Genomic DNA, 16,367 nt, shown 5'->3' on the forward strand with positions numbered 1-16,367 from the left:
CTCCTATGGTGCTTGATTTGATGCGTGCCCAGTTTGATAAAAGGTTGGTTGACGCCTGTAAAAATCTGTCGAAACATTCCTCTTATAAGGAAATACAGTAATCTTACGTAGAAAAGAAATCGATGAGTTTCAGAGGTATAAGTTTTGTAGATACTATTTTACTTAATCTTTATAATAATAATAGGTAGTCAGCATCATTATATCTATTTCAGAGTTTTAAGAGACTAAATGACTTCACCAAAGATGCACAGAGTAGACATTGTCAGAGCTTGCACTGAAGCTCAAATGGCAGTTGAAAGACACTTTTCTAAGACTCAAGCAGATGACAACTGCCTCAGTAAGACAAACAAATTACTGATTTATCCATGGCACATGTGCACTGAAATGTAAAAATGAATAAGTAATTTTTCCAGGTCATCTTTGTTGATTAGAGATCCCAAGCACATACACGTTACATAAAGTGGTTATAAAATCAGAAATGGTTTCCTATTGATTTAGAACCTATACCAAAATCCAGACCGTAGACCCACTAAGACAGAATATGTTTGTGTTAGATATTTCTCCTTCTTGACTAACACCTGTGGCATCATTTTTTAGTATTTTACCACATATATGGCAACATTAACTACGATCCCTTCTTGTGTAGTTTCCAATGCAAGAAGACGATAGGCTTAATTGTGACCTAAACCTATTCCATGAAACAGTGTTCAGGAATGATGTGCTCAAAATTATCAGTGATTATACTTCAATTCAGGGCAACTTTCCTGAGTTTTTTACTACCTGCTTAGTTTCTCTAGAACTCCACTGTCACTGTTATCCGTACTATAAAAAGTTCATGTAAAGCACCAGTGGTGATACTTTCAGAGCTTTCAACAATACAAAAAGCCTGGTGCATGTGCCGTGACTGATCTAGGGGATGGAATTCTTTTTTTAAAAAATCTATTTATGTATGTGTGTGTGTGTGTGTGTGTGTGTGTGTGTGTGTGTGTGGCCAGCTCAGCCCACCAGGGGGCGGGGCTGGCTGGCATGTGGTGCTGGGGGATTGAACCGCGGTCCCTGTGCTCTGCTAAGCTTGTTCTAAGTAGATGCTTTAGACCACTGAGCCATCTCACCAGGCCGAGGATGGCAATTCTTAGAGGGAGAATTCCTAAGCGTGGAATCCTTAAAGGTTATTGGAATTTGAATAAGAAATTACCGTAGCAATTCTAGATAGATTCTTGCTGCAAGCAGAACCTCACAGCTATAAAATCAGTCAGACAAGTAATTAATTCTAACCTACAGACAGCCTGAAGTTGCAATAGGAAAGCCACAAAGGTCAGATATAAAAGGAAAAAAAAAGAATGAATGACAGTCAGGACTTCAATCTCTGAATGTTATGAGCTATGATTTTAATTCAGGAAAAGTATTTTTTTAATGAAGAATGGTACCAGAGTTTTCATTTTAAAGTACTCATTACAAATAATTGATCATAAAGCCCTATGCATTGCAGACAATGGAAAAGAAAACTGATGTATGAATACTTCTGTCCTAGTCACTTTCTTGTTACTGGAACAAAATAACCAAACAGTCACAAGCTGTAAGTTGCTGTTCTAGTGTTTAAATCGTCAATCCATTTTGATTTTAGTTTAGCAAATGGTGAGAGATATCGGTTTAAATTCATCCTTGGATATACGGATAGCCAGTTTTCCCAGCACCTTTTGTTAGAGGCTGTCTTTCCTTCCATGGAGGGATTTGCTTCTTTCGTCCAAGGTAACATATCTGAGTGCTCCTAGAGTTGGTTCTATATCATCCGCTCTGTCCTGTTGATCTACAAGCCTGTCATTTATTTATTTATTATTTATTTATTTGCCATTATCATGCTGTTTTTATTATTGTAGCTTTGGAGCAAAACTTGAAGTCTGGGATTATAGTGCTCCCTGCCTTTTTCTTGTTGCCCCAAATTGCTTTTGCTATTTTAGGGCTTGTTTGTTTCTGTATGGCATTTCCAACTCCGTATGAAATGAAAGGTATTTTTATTTGGGTTGCATTAAATCAATATAACAATTTTCAGAGTATGGTCATTTTGATTATATTGGTTCTCTCTATTGAGAAGAGAGAACCAATATATCTCTCTATTTTCCTTTTTTATTTTTAGGGAAGGAGCTACAGGGTGTTCAGGGTCTCACTACTAGATTGGATTCATAGTGATCCTCCTGTTTTCAGCCTACCAAGAGCTGGGATTACAGGTGCCTGCCACCATACCTAGTCTCAATCGCCATCTCAGTGCCCCCTGGGGGCAAGGCAGGCAGGGCAGGCCCGGGGATCAAACCTCCAGCCCCTGCACCTGCTTGTAGGCACTTTAATCCGCTGAGTTTTTTGGCTGGCCCTCTTTCCATTTTCTGATATTCTCTTTAGTCTCCTTTTTCAGAATGCTATAGCTTTCATAGTAGAAGTCTCTTACCTCTTTGGTTAGGTTAATTCTTAAGCATTTACTTTTTGTTAAAAGGTTTTTTCCCCTAATTTCCTTCTCAGTGAGTTTTTATTAGTGTACAGGAACACTATTGATTTTGAGTGTTGACCACATATTCTGCTATACTTCTGAATTAGGTTATTGGTTCCAGAAATCTTTCAGTGGAGTTTTTGGGATCTTCTGTGTAGAAGACCATGCTATCAGCAAATAATGCTAATTTAGCTTCTTCCTTGTCTATCTATATCTGTTTTATTTATTTTTTTTTTGTCTAATTACTCTGGTTAACCTTTTGAGAGCTACGCTGAACAGAAGTGGTGATAGAAGACACCCTTGGCTTTAGAAAGAAAGCTTTCAATGGCCAATATGGTCATTAATGGGTGACTGGATAGAAAGTGTGACATTTATACAAAACACAGTACTACTCCTCCATAAAGAAAGCCAAACTGGGTGCATTTGTGGGTAAATGGATGCACCTTGAGACCATCGTTTTAAGTGAGGTAACTCAGACGCATGAGCTTAAATACGACATGGGGTTTCTCTTAAATGAAGAACTTAGCATATGCATAAAGTGTAAAATAAAGGACAGATAGATAACAGGAAAAAAGAGAGAAGGTGTGGCATTCTAAGTGTGCTTTGCTTGTCATTTCTAGTTACTCTCCAATATGACGGGAGAGTTTACTCTGCTGGATTTCCATTTCTTTGGCTGTTAAGATCTCTACGGATGCTGTGAAGCTGGTATATTTGGGGGACTATTTCTCATAATGTTAGGAAGATGTGTGCTCTGTAGCTTTTGTGTGCAGGACGGTGCTCCAGTGAAGGCATGGTGTTGCTGATTTTAACTCTTCCAATGCAGATTTTGCTACCTTCTCTAGCTGTCAATTACTGAGATGATTGCAAATTCTCAGTAATACTTACAGATCCATGATTTTCCCTTCAGCCCCACATTTTTGCCTTAGGTAGTTAGGCGCTTTGTTTGGTGAAATAAATATTAAAAGCTATTAGTTATTATTAGAACATTCAAAAAGAGTTCTTTTTCTTTTTCAAAAATCATTATATGATCACCATAATCCTTTTTACATTAAGTATAAATTGAATAGTGGCAAATTAACATAGTTTCAACTTGTAGTTTTGAGTGAGTGCTAGACTAATATATCAGCTTGCATAATTTCTATTTAGTTTATGTTTTTATATTTACTTTGTTATGTTATAAAAATTTTTATGCTATTCAATTGATGAAAAATATTAAAAATACATAAAGGCAGTTTCCACTGAGAGGGGGTTCCAGTCACTGAGGGTTAGTGTGAGCGAAGTGTCACAGACATTTAAATTTTTTTTCTCAATAAACTAGACTGAAAGTAAACTAAAGATACATTCTCTAATTTGTAACAAATAATGATAATAAACATAGTGTTCTCTGATGCAAATGGAACTGGAAGTAGTTTCAATTTTCTTTAAGGCCTACTCTTTTCAACCAGGAAAATGAGAACAACAGTTATATATACTGGATAAATTATTGTACAAATTAGATCCTCTGCATAAAACATTTAGCACAAAGTCTTCAAAACAATAGCTACAATTATCATACTTATTACTACTGTCATGAACACACTGAGCTTTCAGCATATCCATTGTTAAAGTGTATATTATGAGGAAGAAAAAAAATTAACTTTACCTTATTTTCACTCTATGCAGTTAGGTAGGACTGATCTTACCCCTGTCCTTGGAGTGGGTCACTACTGTAGGGCCACACCAATTGGACCTCATTTGCCCTGTCCTGAGTACTTCAGGTACAGGCCGGTGCTCTAATTGAGGGCTATGCAAGGCATAGCCAGGAGGTCTACTGTATGTGGAAGAAAAAGGGTGCCCTCCACCACAAGAGTTGCTAAGAGGAGAATAGAAACATGGAGTTAATATAAGAACACAAGCTTTCAGCAAGGGCCTCACAGAGTTAACAGAAGGACAGAAACCAACTCCTATTACACTGAATGAATCCTTAAATCAAATCATGTTTGAAACTCTTCTCCTAGAAAATTTCTATTTGTAATATAAACCCTGAAAATAAACTATTTCATGAGATGTTTTTATAAGGGCTTTATCCATGATTCTAAAAGATACCCTACTGAACACAAAAGTCCCAAATACTGAAATCCCAGAAAATCAAAATCCTTACACTCTTACGACTGGTGAGATAGATTAGTGGACTAAGTGCCTGCTTAGGCAAGCAGAGGGTCTGGGGTTCAATCCCCAGTACCACATGCCAAGCTGGCCACAAGTCCACCTGTAACCCCAGCACTGGAGAGGCTGAAACCCAGAGGATCCTTATGGGTCCTAGTTGCATAGTGATACCCTATACAAAATACATTTTAAAAAATTCCTGAAAAAAATTCCTGAAAATCTTACAATCTTGAAAATATAATTCTGAAAAAGATTAATTAAAAGATTATTTGCATTTTGAAAAGAGCATTTATTTGAGAAGCATGTGAAATCATGATATAGTTCATGTGCCACTTAATGAAATAAAACAGGCTATGGTGATGCATATATTCGTGCAAGCATAAAACCCAGGTGTACTAATGACAGCCCTGTGAGTATGGTAGTTATGAACAAAAGAACTGTATTCATAAAAAAGTAAGTCAGAAAGTGAGATATATGAAAACATCTTATTATGGCTGGCGATGCTATGCACCCCGCTTTGTAACTGTGGGTCACCTGAAATACCATGATGAGAAACAAATCCTTTGATGAATTGATCAAAAACTGTGATGGGTCAAATATCATATGTGTCCAACAAGCTGAGATTTTGAGAATTTTTTTTCACACATATAGAAGTACAAAAAGATGTCTTGTTATTTATTGAGGAAGTTTCAGTATTTTTCTGTATACTTATGCAGTGATTGAATACAAATCAATGTTGTGATAACGTACTTTCTCAGAATCAAATTGCAAAAATACCCTAGAAAATTATAACTCTCAAAAAGGCTTTACACAATTTACAGCTCATATATTGGAAGTAATGTGAGCATGAAATACATACCATAGTGAATTGTGAAAAATATTGCCAATAATGAAAAGTGGGAAGCATATACCAAAAAAAAGCATTAAAAAGACTTGACATGTGAAACAGTGTTTTACAGCAATAGATTATGGGCAATTTCATAGATGCAGCCTGTGAAAGTGGCTGCCTTTCCCAATCATTAACTGTGTTTTGAAGGCTTGTATCATGATTAATAGTTGCTCAGGGAAAGGGCCATGCCTGTCCTTAGAGAATACCATTCCATTGATTTTCTGTGTGGTGCTGCTCATTTGTAACTCTTCTATGATTCAATATACAGCATATGCATTCTCTGCTGGATTTTCTCATCTCCTTGGTTGTCTGAGGTTTGCAGAAATCTACTTCATTTGCAGTTATGTGTAGACCACAAATTTGGTAGAAACAATAGTAGTGATCAAGCAGCAGTACCGTTGCCAAGTGTTATTTTAGCCTACTGTGCAAAAAATTATTTGTGAACCAACCAGGGACTTTCCTGGGTTCTTGAGAGAAATGTGATTCTAATTCATCAAAGGATTCTGGGAGCTTCATTGGCTGGAGGAAATGCCAATGCAGGGGTCATGTTTTTAAACTGAAGATTTCATTGTTGTCCTACTGCTTGGCCAAGCTCTTAGAATTTGAGCTTCTAACTCTCTTATATAGCTCCCCCTGCCATGTGAATATGGTTTTCAGGATTGCAGCTTTCAGGGTTTTAGCATGTTTAATCTTGATCTTTGAATATTGTAATTTTGGGGATTCAAAATGGCAAGAATTTCTATCTTTAGGGATTTCAACATTTGCGTTTATGGTGCTTAAAACTGTGTTTTGGGATCTATAGTGGCTACCATTTATGAACATTAAACTGAGTCAATAGATAGAAATACTGTGCCTGTCGAAAGAAGCAGACAGTAAAAAGAGGCTGGTTGTGGGAGATATTTACTATAGGAAATGACTTAGGGGAACAAGGAAAGGAGTCAAGAGAAACTGGGAGAACCCTCACATTTGCACCACAGTGAAGACCTGCACCATACTACTTGTGAAGGAAGGAAAAATATATGAAGACTCTTAAACTGCAACACAGTTTTAGGGAAGTGAGTCTTGAGTCTTGAGTCAAAGTGTCCTACTAGAGGGGGCGCCATCTTCCAAGAAGGGGCACAACTGGATATCCGGCCATGCCCACTTACTGGCTAGGTGTAGCTCACAGGAAGCCTGGCTTCCACAGGAAGACAGTGATGGAGCAGAGTCTAACGATTGAAACCTAGATCAACCAGGCTCCTCAGGGGAGGAGTGCTTAGGGACACTGTTTCATGACTATGATACATACATAGAACAATCTCTAGAATTAGGAGGGTTTCCATACAGGCTAATGCATTTCCAACTAACCTATTCATCTGAAAGAGAAAACTTTCATATCTTAAAACCTTTCAAGTTCTTTGTATTATTTCTGCAAATATGCTTGTATCTCAGGTCTCTTTCGGCAGTCACGTGTTATAAATATAGCAGCTCAATCAAGAAAAATGAACTCTAACGTTGCAGCAGAGAAAAAAAAAACTGTTCAGATAATCATTTATTGAAACTGTAACTCAGGTGCTTGCTTTAACACAACAGTCAGACACACTGATTTTGTCAATACCACACTTGAACTATAGCCACTGTAGGTTAGCTGAGAACACAGGCCATTTTAATCCTCTCTTATTCTAATGGAATATAAACTCCATTCATCCTAACCGCAATTTATCTTCCTGTGACTCCACGTAAAAAAGTCCATCACACTGAATGCCTTTGGGCCTACACAATGCAGTTCCAAATTCCTGGAAGTCCACGTTCAGTTAGCTAGACCATTTCCTGTCATCCTGTCCTTCATCTGGCTGAAGGGTTGAGGAGCAGTAGTAACCAGGTGAATTGTAAACATTTAACTTTTAAAAAATAATTCAAATGATTTTTTTTTTTTGCCTCCTAGTGCTTTAATGACCCTTGAGGATTATGCTGAACACAGAGAATGCAGCAGGTTGACCAACTTTAATGGAATCAAATGATAATACAATAGAATTTTACATACATTTACAAACACAAAAAAGCCCCACATTGCAACCTTAGTAAGAATTATAGGAAGAGAATAGGAAGACTATCCATGTGGAGATTCTTCGTTAGAAGTATATTAGTATTTTGGTCTTGATAAAATGTGAGATATTATCTCAAGTGGTGAAGGCAGATGAAAAATGTAGATTATTCTTAAGAAAGATTTCTATATATGGCATGACCTAGTCTATTGGCTATTAGGAAAAAATAACATAAATGTATTTTCTTTTTAAAACCTTTTAGGGAGAATAAAAAATTGTAAAAAAAATACATTACAAATGATATGGCATTTCACTAAACAAAATGATAGGAATTCAACAATGGTTGCTTTATTGAACGTTGTTGTCCTCATATTAGTTGTTAAAATTACCAGATATAAACATATGAAGGAGCAGTTACAGCTTAACTTTTTTCTCTCTTCATTTTAATTTTTCATGATTGTTTTTGTCCGACAAGATCTTGATAGGGAAAGCACTTACTGCACCACTAAGAGTAAAGCCTGACAGTTTGGAGCTCTTCAGCACAAATGGAGATCTTCTAATTCCCAAGATTATATAGCAAAAAGTGAAAGTAATATTAACTGTATTAGTATCCAAGGGAAAAGTGTGTGCGTCGCCCCACCGTGGAATATAAGAGATTTTCCCAGCATGCATTTTAGTTTTCAGTTTCCTCTGATACCTTTTTGCTGTTGCTGTTGAAATGACACTAAAAAAACAGGAAGATCAGTTTTTGGCAAATCAGAAGGACACCAAGAATTTGGGGTAGTGATGAAAAAGTATTAAAATGTGTTACATACATGTGCCACCCCTACAAGGTGTGCAATTGGCCTGTACTGCAAACATCTATTAATAAAATAATAAAAATTGAAAATAAAAACCCTCTGTAGTTGTTTCAGGTTAGAAATGAGATAATTCAACTTCATTTCCTCAGTTGTTCTTTACAACTTTCTTAGTTTTAAAATTTGCAAATGACTTGTGCAGCCTCCTTGTCATTACTCAGATGAACCAATCATGCTGATTCCTGTGGGCTGGCGGAGGTGACAATGTAGTTGGAAAAGGTGAGAAGTCCAGCCTTGGGGACAGGAGCTCAAGCATTCAGGTGGAGTCCAGCATGAGAGTACTCGGTGGAGGAGAAATCGAGGAGCGTGACAAAGCTAAGGACCTTGGCAACCAGAAAGATCTGAGTCTGTCAGCTCCTGGTGAGGAGAGAAGCAGCACCAGGGTTTTAGGTCAGTATGCCACAAAATGGAACAGCACTGAGAAGTTACAGTAGTTTGGAAAACAATTAACAATGGAGAGTGTCACTACCTCATCACCACTGATTAACAAGTGTATGACCCTGAGTGTTTGGGTTTCCTTTCTTTTCTATCTTTCTTGTTTTTTCTTTTTTCTTTTTCTTTTTCTTTCTTTCTTTCTTTTTTTTTGTGTGTGTATTTGGTACAGGATCTCACTAAGCAGCTTGGACTCATAGTGATCCTCCTGTTTTCAGCCTCCCCAGCACTGGGATTACAATCGTGTGCCACCATGCCCTGACTCGGTCACTGGCTCAGCGAGCTTAGGGGGATGGGCCAGTGCCACATTCAATCCCTGGGATCAAATCTAAGTCCTTGCACTTGCCTAAGCAGGCACTTATTCTGCTGAACTATCTTGCAGGCCCTTGGGTTTCTTAAAGGGGCACAACCACTTAGGCATATAGAGGAAGGGCTGTCCACATCTGAGGTTAAAACTTTCTGCTTAAGTGCTGGTAGGATAAGTTCAATTGTCAAACTAACTGTTAATTGTAGTATAAGAAAAATGGAACAGAGTATACTCTTGAAATTTCTGGGCACATACAGTTCTCAATTTTGTTGAAAGTTTTATGCATCAAGACAAGCCCTGTGTAATTGCTGGAGAGACTTCCAGAAGCCAAATAGAATCTCAGCCAGTGAGTGGAGTGTGTTCACCTTTGACACTAAGTATTATCACAGAGCGGTATTATCTTCTATTCATCTGGGATACAGGACTGGAGCCTACAGTGCCTCGGTTAGTCTTGATGGACACCTGGAGGTGGACCATGGACAGCGTGAGATTCACATGATATATGGCTGTACCATTGTTCATGTTGCTGGTACATAGCAAAAATAACTATCTACTGTACAGAATCTTTTTAAAATATGATAAAGTATTTTTGCCAAAAAAATTGGCAAAGGAAAGAATGACCTCAAATTTCAGATAAGTACAGTTTTGCTCTGTTTTCACACACACACACACACACACACACACACATGCATGCATGCATGCATGCACAAATATTGAGAGTTGCTGATAAACAGTATATTCATACTTGGAACAGAACACAGGTGCTATATTTACCAATTTATTCAATAAGCAAATATTTGCCAAGGTCTGACTATGAGTCAATCATATTTTGGATAAAAACTCGTGCCCTTGAGGAGCTCACCTTCAGCTGCTACTGCAGCACATTTGTGTCTTGAGTTCTCAGGTATGAGTGTAGGCTTAGGGAAGTTTTCTTCATATGTATTTGAGGCATTACAGTCCAAACAGAAACAAAAACTAGTGAGATAAAACAAATGTTATTGAATATTGGAGAAAAATTCTGTACTTCATAGGAAGAGAAATAAAAGCCAGGGGGCATGAAGTGATTTGCCAAGATTCCACAATCAGTGTAGCTTAAGCCCTAGATCTCTGCCCTGTACTCACGTCATACCATTACTTTCTTCAGTCCCATCTGCAAATCCACCGGGTCCTCCTATCCCACCACCTGTTCTGCCATCCCCACCCCCCATTTCCTTTTCTCATGGATGAGTCTCATGGTTGTGCCCCCAATGCCAGAAGTATTTCTCCTACTGCATGACAGGTTGTGAGACCTTAGCTTAGGATGTCATCAACCTTTTTATTCTTCCACAGAATGTTTTTCACTTTCTCACACTTGTACATGTGGGTTTATCTTGTGGCCGTGCATTCTGCCTTAAATCCAGACCATCTTCACAATCTCCTTCTGCCTACTTCCAAGTCACTTCAGTATGTTGCTGGAGAGTCCACTATGTGGCGTGTAGTAATTGCAGCCCATCTGCTACTGTTTAGAGGACACACATCTTCCCATGGTACTAGCTAACTTATCTTTTTTATAAATGTGTACATATCTAATGCATATTAATGATCGATGATGTAGAGTGTGCCTAAGGAGAGTCACATGGAGAGAAAACATTCTCTCAGGCTTTCACAGAGAGCACATTGGCCAAGCAATGGTCGTGACTCATCCACATGGCTGCACTGATAAAGGTTCTACAATCTGAGGTACAGGATCTCAGGACAAATCCTGAGGGCATTTCACTGACCTTCTCAGACCCAAAAGCTACAACTCTTGTTGCATAGGTCCTGTTTTATCTTGGTCTTAACCATCCAGCAGAAAAGTATAAAAACGAAATATAAGAAGTAAAGCTATGCTGTTATGTTGAGCTATAGGGGACTCAGGTCAACGATTTCTGACATTGCCAGTCAAGTGGAAGACTCAATACTATTATGGCTACTGGACACTTTTGGAATATGTTGCTGAGTTTACACACCTATAATATTCAGATAATGGAACTTAACAAAAAAAGGGTATTCAAAGTGGTTAGGATAGATATATAGTTACATTCTCTTAATGAATAGAAGGATTTGTTCTAATGGTGTTTGTAAATAGGATATCAAGTCAGCATCTTGTATAGCAATTAACCGCTAAGAGGAATGTATGCAGTGTGTTAATTATTGAAACTGTCCTACCGATTTGATTTGAAACTGTCTCATTGCTATTTGTTTATCAATAAAATTATGGCAAAAAATAAAAAAACAAAAAAACCCTAAAGTTCATATTTTGTAAGATCTATGCTGTGCCGATGAAATATCAGGGTGTTGATATTGGATTGCTCTATTCATAAAACAGTAATAAAAACCAGAATCTCTGGAAGCAAAGACACTAAGCGAAAGGTTGAAGACAGCACTTTACTCTAAGAGAATGCACAATTTAGTGAGGAGAGACATGGCAATACATACTTACAATCAGACATAATATATGCTAAGGGAGCCTTGGGGACACAGAGAAAGGGTAACCTGAATGAATAGAGGAGGAGGAGGAGAGGAGTCATGGGTCATGGGACTCAGAATGAACGATAGTTCCCCTAGTGAAGACAACCAAATCAGGGAGACATTTCACATAAACAGAAAAGCATGTGGATCACAAATGTGTGCTAAATGAGCACAGCAAACTTGGGAAGTTGTGAGTTGTTTAGAGTTCTTGAATTTTGTATCCATGAACCTAGTTGCCCAAATAACAAGCCAATACTAAAGGAATCTAAGCTAATGAGTGATAGGATTTAATCTGAAAGTATGGCAGGGATTAAATAATGGGCATGGACTACAAAGGGACTTGCAGATGTGTTGGGAGGCTGTTGGATGGGAGTGGATGGCAGGCATTAAATACCATAGAGCAAAGGTTGCTAATTGACCGTGCACAAGCTAAATAGCATCCATGGCTTTTTTGCGTTGCTCTCACATTGTTAGATCACTGAATGCTCTTACAAATTGAGGGGCTGGCCAAATAGCTCAGTGGTTTAAGCGTCTGTGTAGGAAGATGCAGGGGTCAGGAGTTCAATCTCCTGGTCGGCTGACGCCTCCCCACCCCCTGAGCTGAGACAGCAATTGAGACTGGGCGAGGGGGGCGCGCCTGTAATCCCAGCACTTGGGAGGCTGTAAACAGGAGAGTCACTATGAGTCCATCTAGTAGTGAGATCCTGAACCCCTGTGAATCCTTCCCTAAAGATAAAAAATAAATATATAAATAAAACAAATTTCCCAAAGTGTGATCAGATTCTCATGAAAGATTTTTGTAGTTAATTTTTTAAATTATATGGTGGCGTTTGAGCAGATGGATGGAGCCAGCAGCGGCTGCTCCCGTAGGCGAGGGGTGTGTTTTCCTGGACGTCGCAACCACCAGCTCCATCTCACGTGCATGAAGGGCGCAAACTCTGACGCATGCCTGGTGCCGGAGGTCACCATGCCATCCTACGTTGACCTCACCTAAGGGCGTCTCCACACATGCGGCTTCTCCTGGACTTGAAGTTGGTTGCTATCCTCACTGGAATTAATGTTTTAAGTGGGGTGAGGGAACGGTTCTGCTTCCTGAAAACGGTGGCGTTCCCACATCATCTCTTTATTTTGCCGGCATCTTTGATGTTAATTTTCTTAACTGTGGCTTGATACAAAATGCTATAATGGTTTGTGCTGGATGTAAAGAGCTCTCTTTTGAAAGAAAATATTATGAATTTCAATTGTGTAGCAAACTAGGCCACAGCTAGACCAGGCGTAGATCTAGGCGCCAGGAGGACGTCAAAGACAAGTCTGGTTACCGCCCCTCGTGGAAATTAGTGACCTGATCAGATGGCGCCTCCAGCCTTCTAACAGAGGCCATCTCCGACTCAGAAGTTGGCCACTCTGGGCTTTCGATTGATGCTAATGCATAGTTAGTACACGGAAGCAACCAGCTCCTCAGTAGCACCCCGAGGGCTGCAAGCGTTTCTATAGCTCTTAAGAGGTGGAAGCTACTAGCGGAGAGCATCATCTTAACCCGCTGGGTGTGACCGTCACACCTGGACTCCAGCTGTTTACTGCTGCATAGAATCCCAGGGTGTTTGCTGCGAGTGACAAGTGGGAGCTGGTTTGAATTCATAGGAAGCTGCAGCAGCAAGTGGTCAGTGTGTTTTTATTATTTAATTGAAAAATATCCTGGATTTATAAGATAAAATAATACAGCTGCTAATACCTTGGTTTTCTTAATGTTTTACAAATTTATGTATCTTCTGAGACTATAAATACTCTCACCAGCAATAAGAGTAAAATATATCAATAAACACATACAGGGACCTATTAGGAAAAGTGATAATCTCTTAAAAATGTCACATAGTACATTTCAATTGACATTTAAAAGGCAGTTACTATGAGTAATTATAACTTAATTAAATATTGATTATTCTAAGGGCTCTATTGTGGTTTAGAATCTGTGTAGTATAGAGTAAAACTGGGTGATTTGAAATAAACTAAAAATTATAACAGTAACTACTGTGTAATTACATTTTATAGTTATTAAATGTGACTAAATAAGATAAAATTTATGGAGAAAAGTCAAATATTATGGCAAGACATTAACATTGGTTTCTCAGTACCTACTCTTAAAATATGCTTATTTTATTCAGTAACTACTAAAAGATATTGAGGGTAAGAAATTAGGACAGATGCTTAAGGGTTGGATATGAGCAGATTAGTGATCATACCAGATTCTAGCAAGACAAACAGGAAAGTGCAAGGTCAAATCTCACAAATTATTCAGAGAAATCTGACTTAAATTCTGTCAAGAGAGGAGTCCTTGTCACATCATCCACCTTTTACCCATCCATTCATGTTTTCATCCAAATGGTTGTTTATTTGACAACTATGATGACGAATCATGCATCAGATTATAAGGAGATTATAAAGAAATTTGGTCCCTCATTTTCTTTCTTTTGTTGGTGCTCAGGACTAGATATGTACATTGGTGAAACTCAAGATTCCTATAGAAAATGAATGTGAAGTAAAGCTACCACAGAGTAATCTAGGGTCCTTGTTACGGCTTTCATTCTCTGGTGTAGATAAGTAATAGTACACAACATAAATACATTTATTGGAAGAAGAAATACAAATGACTGAAAAGCATGTAAATCTGGGAAAGGTGGCACACACTTACAATCCAGGTACTCTGAGAGGATGAAGCAGAAGAATTGCAAGTTCAAGCCCAGCATGATTAATTTAGCAACTTAGGAAGATCCTATGTCAAAATACAAATATAAAAATAGAATGGAGATGTAGCTTAGTATGAAAGCCCTGGGTCCAACGCCGATTATTGCAAAAATGAATAAATAATCTTAATGTCTTTAATTGTCAGGGAAATGCAAACTAAAATTGGATTAAATTTCCATCTAACCTCAATCAGAATGGCCATTATTAAAAAAATAATTACGAGTACCGGTAAAATAGCTCAGCTGACTTAGCACCTGCTTTTATAAACACAGAGACCAAGGTTCGATCTCCAGTCCTGCATGCTGCACTGGCTCCACCCCTCAGTGCATGCTGAGCCCCTGACAGCGTCCAGGCATGGTGGGGCATACCTATAATCCCAGTGTTGGGGAGGCTGAAAACAGGAGGATCACAAGTCCAATCTGCATAGTGAGATGCTTTACTAAATACACAAATGAAAAGCAAACAAACAAAAACAAAAAACAAAACCAACAAATGCTAGTGAGAATGTAGAGAAAAACAAATTCTTCTACACAATTGATGGGAATGTGTATTAGTTTGGCCACTTGGAAAACAGTACAGAGATACCTCATAAAACTAAAAATAGAGCTACCATATGATCCAGCTATACCATTCTTGGATATATATCCAAAGGAATAGAAGTCAGTATACAGAGGGGACACCTGCAGTTATCTGTGTTTGCTGTGGCGCTGAGCATAGTACCAGGACATAGAATAAGCCTAGGTGGCCATCAACAGATTCAAAGATAAAGAAAATAGTATGTATTCAAACACAAGGAAGAATGAAGTCACATTCTGAAAAATGGATCATGTTAAATAAAATTACCTAGACCCAGAAGGCAAGTTTCATGTTTTCTTTCCTATGTTTATATTGGGGGGAAAAAGTGAACAGAAAAAGAGGGCCAACCTTTCAGGGAAAAGAAAAGATAGGAGGAGGAGGGAGAAAGGAGAAGGGAGGTGGTGGAATGATCCAAGTCCCATATGTGAGTGTGAGGAAACAGCACAGCGAAATGAATTAACTTGTGCAAATAATGTGTGATGCTAACACAACAGGCAAAAAGCAAAGGAAAACCAAGTGTCGTTGCTCTATTAGGGCTCTTAAATCTGGGACTTTTTGTGTCTATTTGGCTGAAGCAGGTCTTACACACTGGTGTTTCCAAAATATAGTTTATAGAAGTAGTAAGAAAACTGTAGGGACTGTGAGATAGGTCAGCAGTCTGAAGCGCCTGCCTAGGCAAGCTCAGGGAAGTGCGCAGGGACCACGGCCGGATCTCTGGCAACGCATGCCACTCCAGCCCCGCCTCCAGGGTGGGCTGAGCTGGCCACAAAACAACAACAACAACAACTATAAATTTATTAGTTGTGGTTCACTTAATACTAGATACAGCCTTTCGTTTGTTATAACCTTTATATTTTAGATTTCTATAGTTGTAAAATTAGCTAATTCTTTAAACCTTTTCACCTGTGTCATATTTTAGCCATTGCGATTTTTCTTTCTTTAATGGTATATGGAGTGATGGTGCCTCTTCAATAAATGATATCTCCAATCAAGAAACTATAAAATAAATGTTTATTAAGTATGTGAATATTTTCCCTGTTTTGAACGCAACATTTTACCAGAACACAGGTAAAGATTTGGTGTTTGAAGGGATTTATCATTGCAATTTTTCTCTTCTGCCTCAATGAATGGGTCATGTTCTTTTTTTATTTGAGAATGCTGTACCTTTTCTGTAGTTGGATTTCTGAATGAGAAGATATGGATGTGTTAGACTGAAATAAAACACTAAATGATATGTGAATATTGTTAGTGTTCTTAGGTGTTGTCAAGTATTTGTATTAAAATGTAATATATTGGTAAAAGAGCAGGACGCTTGCTTAATTCATTACAATGACTTTACATTTGTCTAAAATGAATCGCCTTGATTTTTATCTTTTTAAAAGAACTCACATAGTTAAGCTCAGAATTTTTAGTCCTTCCTTCCTTC

This window comes from Octodon degus, unplaced genomic scaffold, assembly GCF_000260255.1.
Source record: "Octodon degus isolate 3935 unplaced genomic scaffold, OctDeg1.0 scaffold00044, whole genome shotgun sequence".
Lineage (NCBI taxonomy): Eukaryota > Metazoa > Chordata > Mammalia > Rodentia > Octodontidae > Octodon > Octodon degus.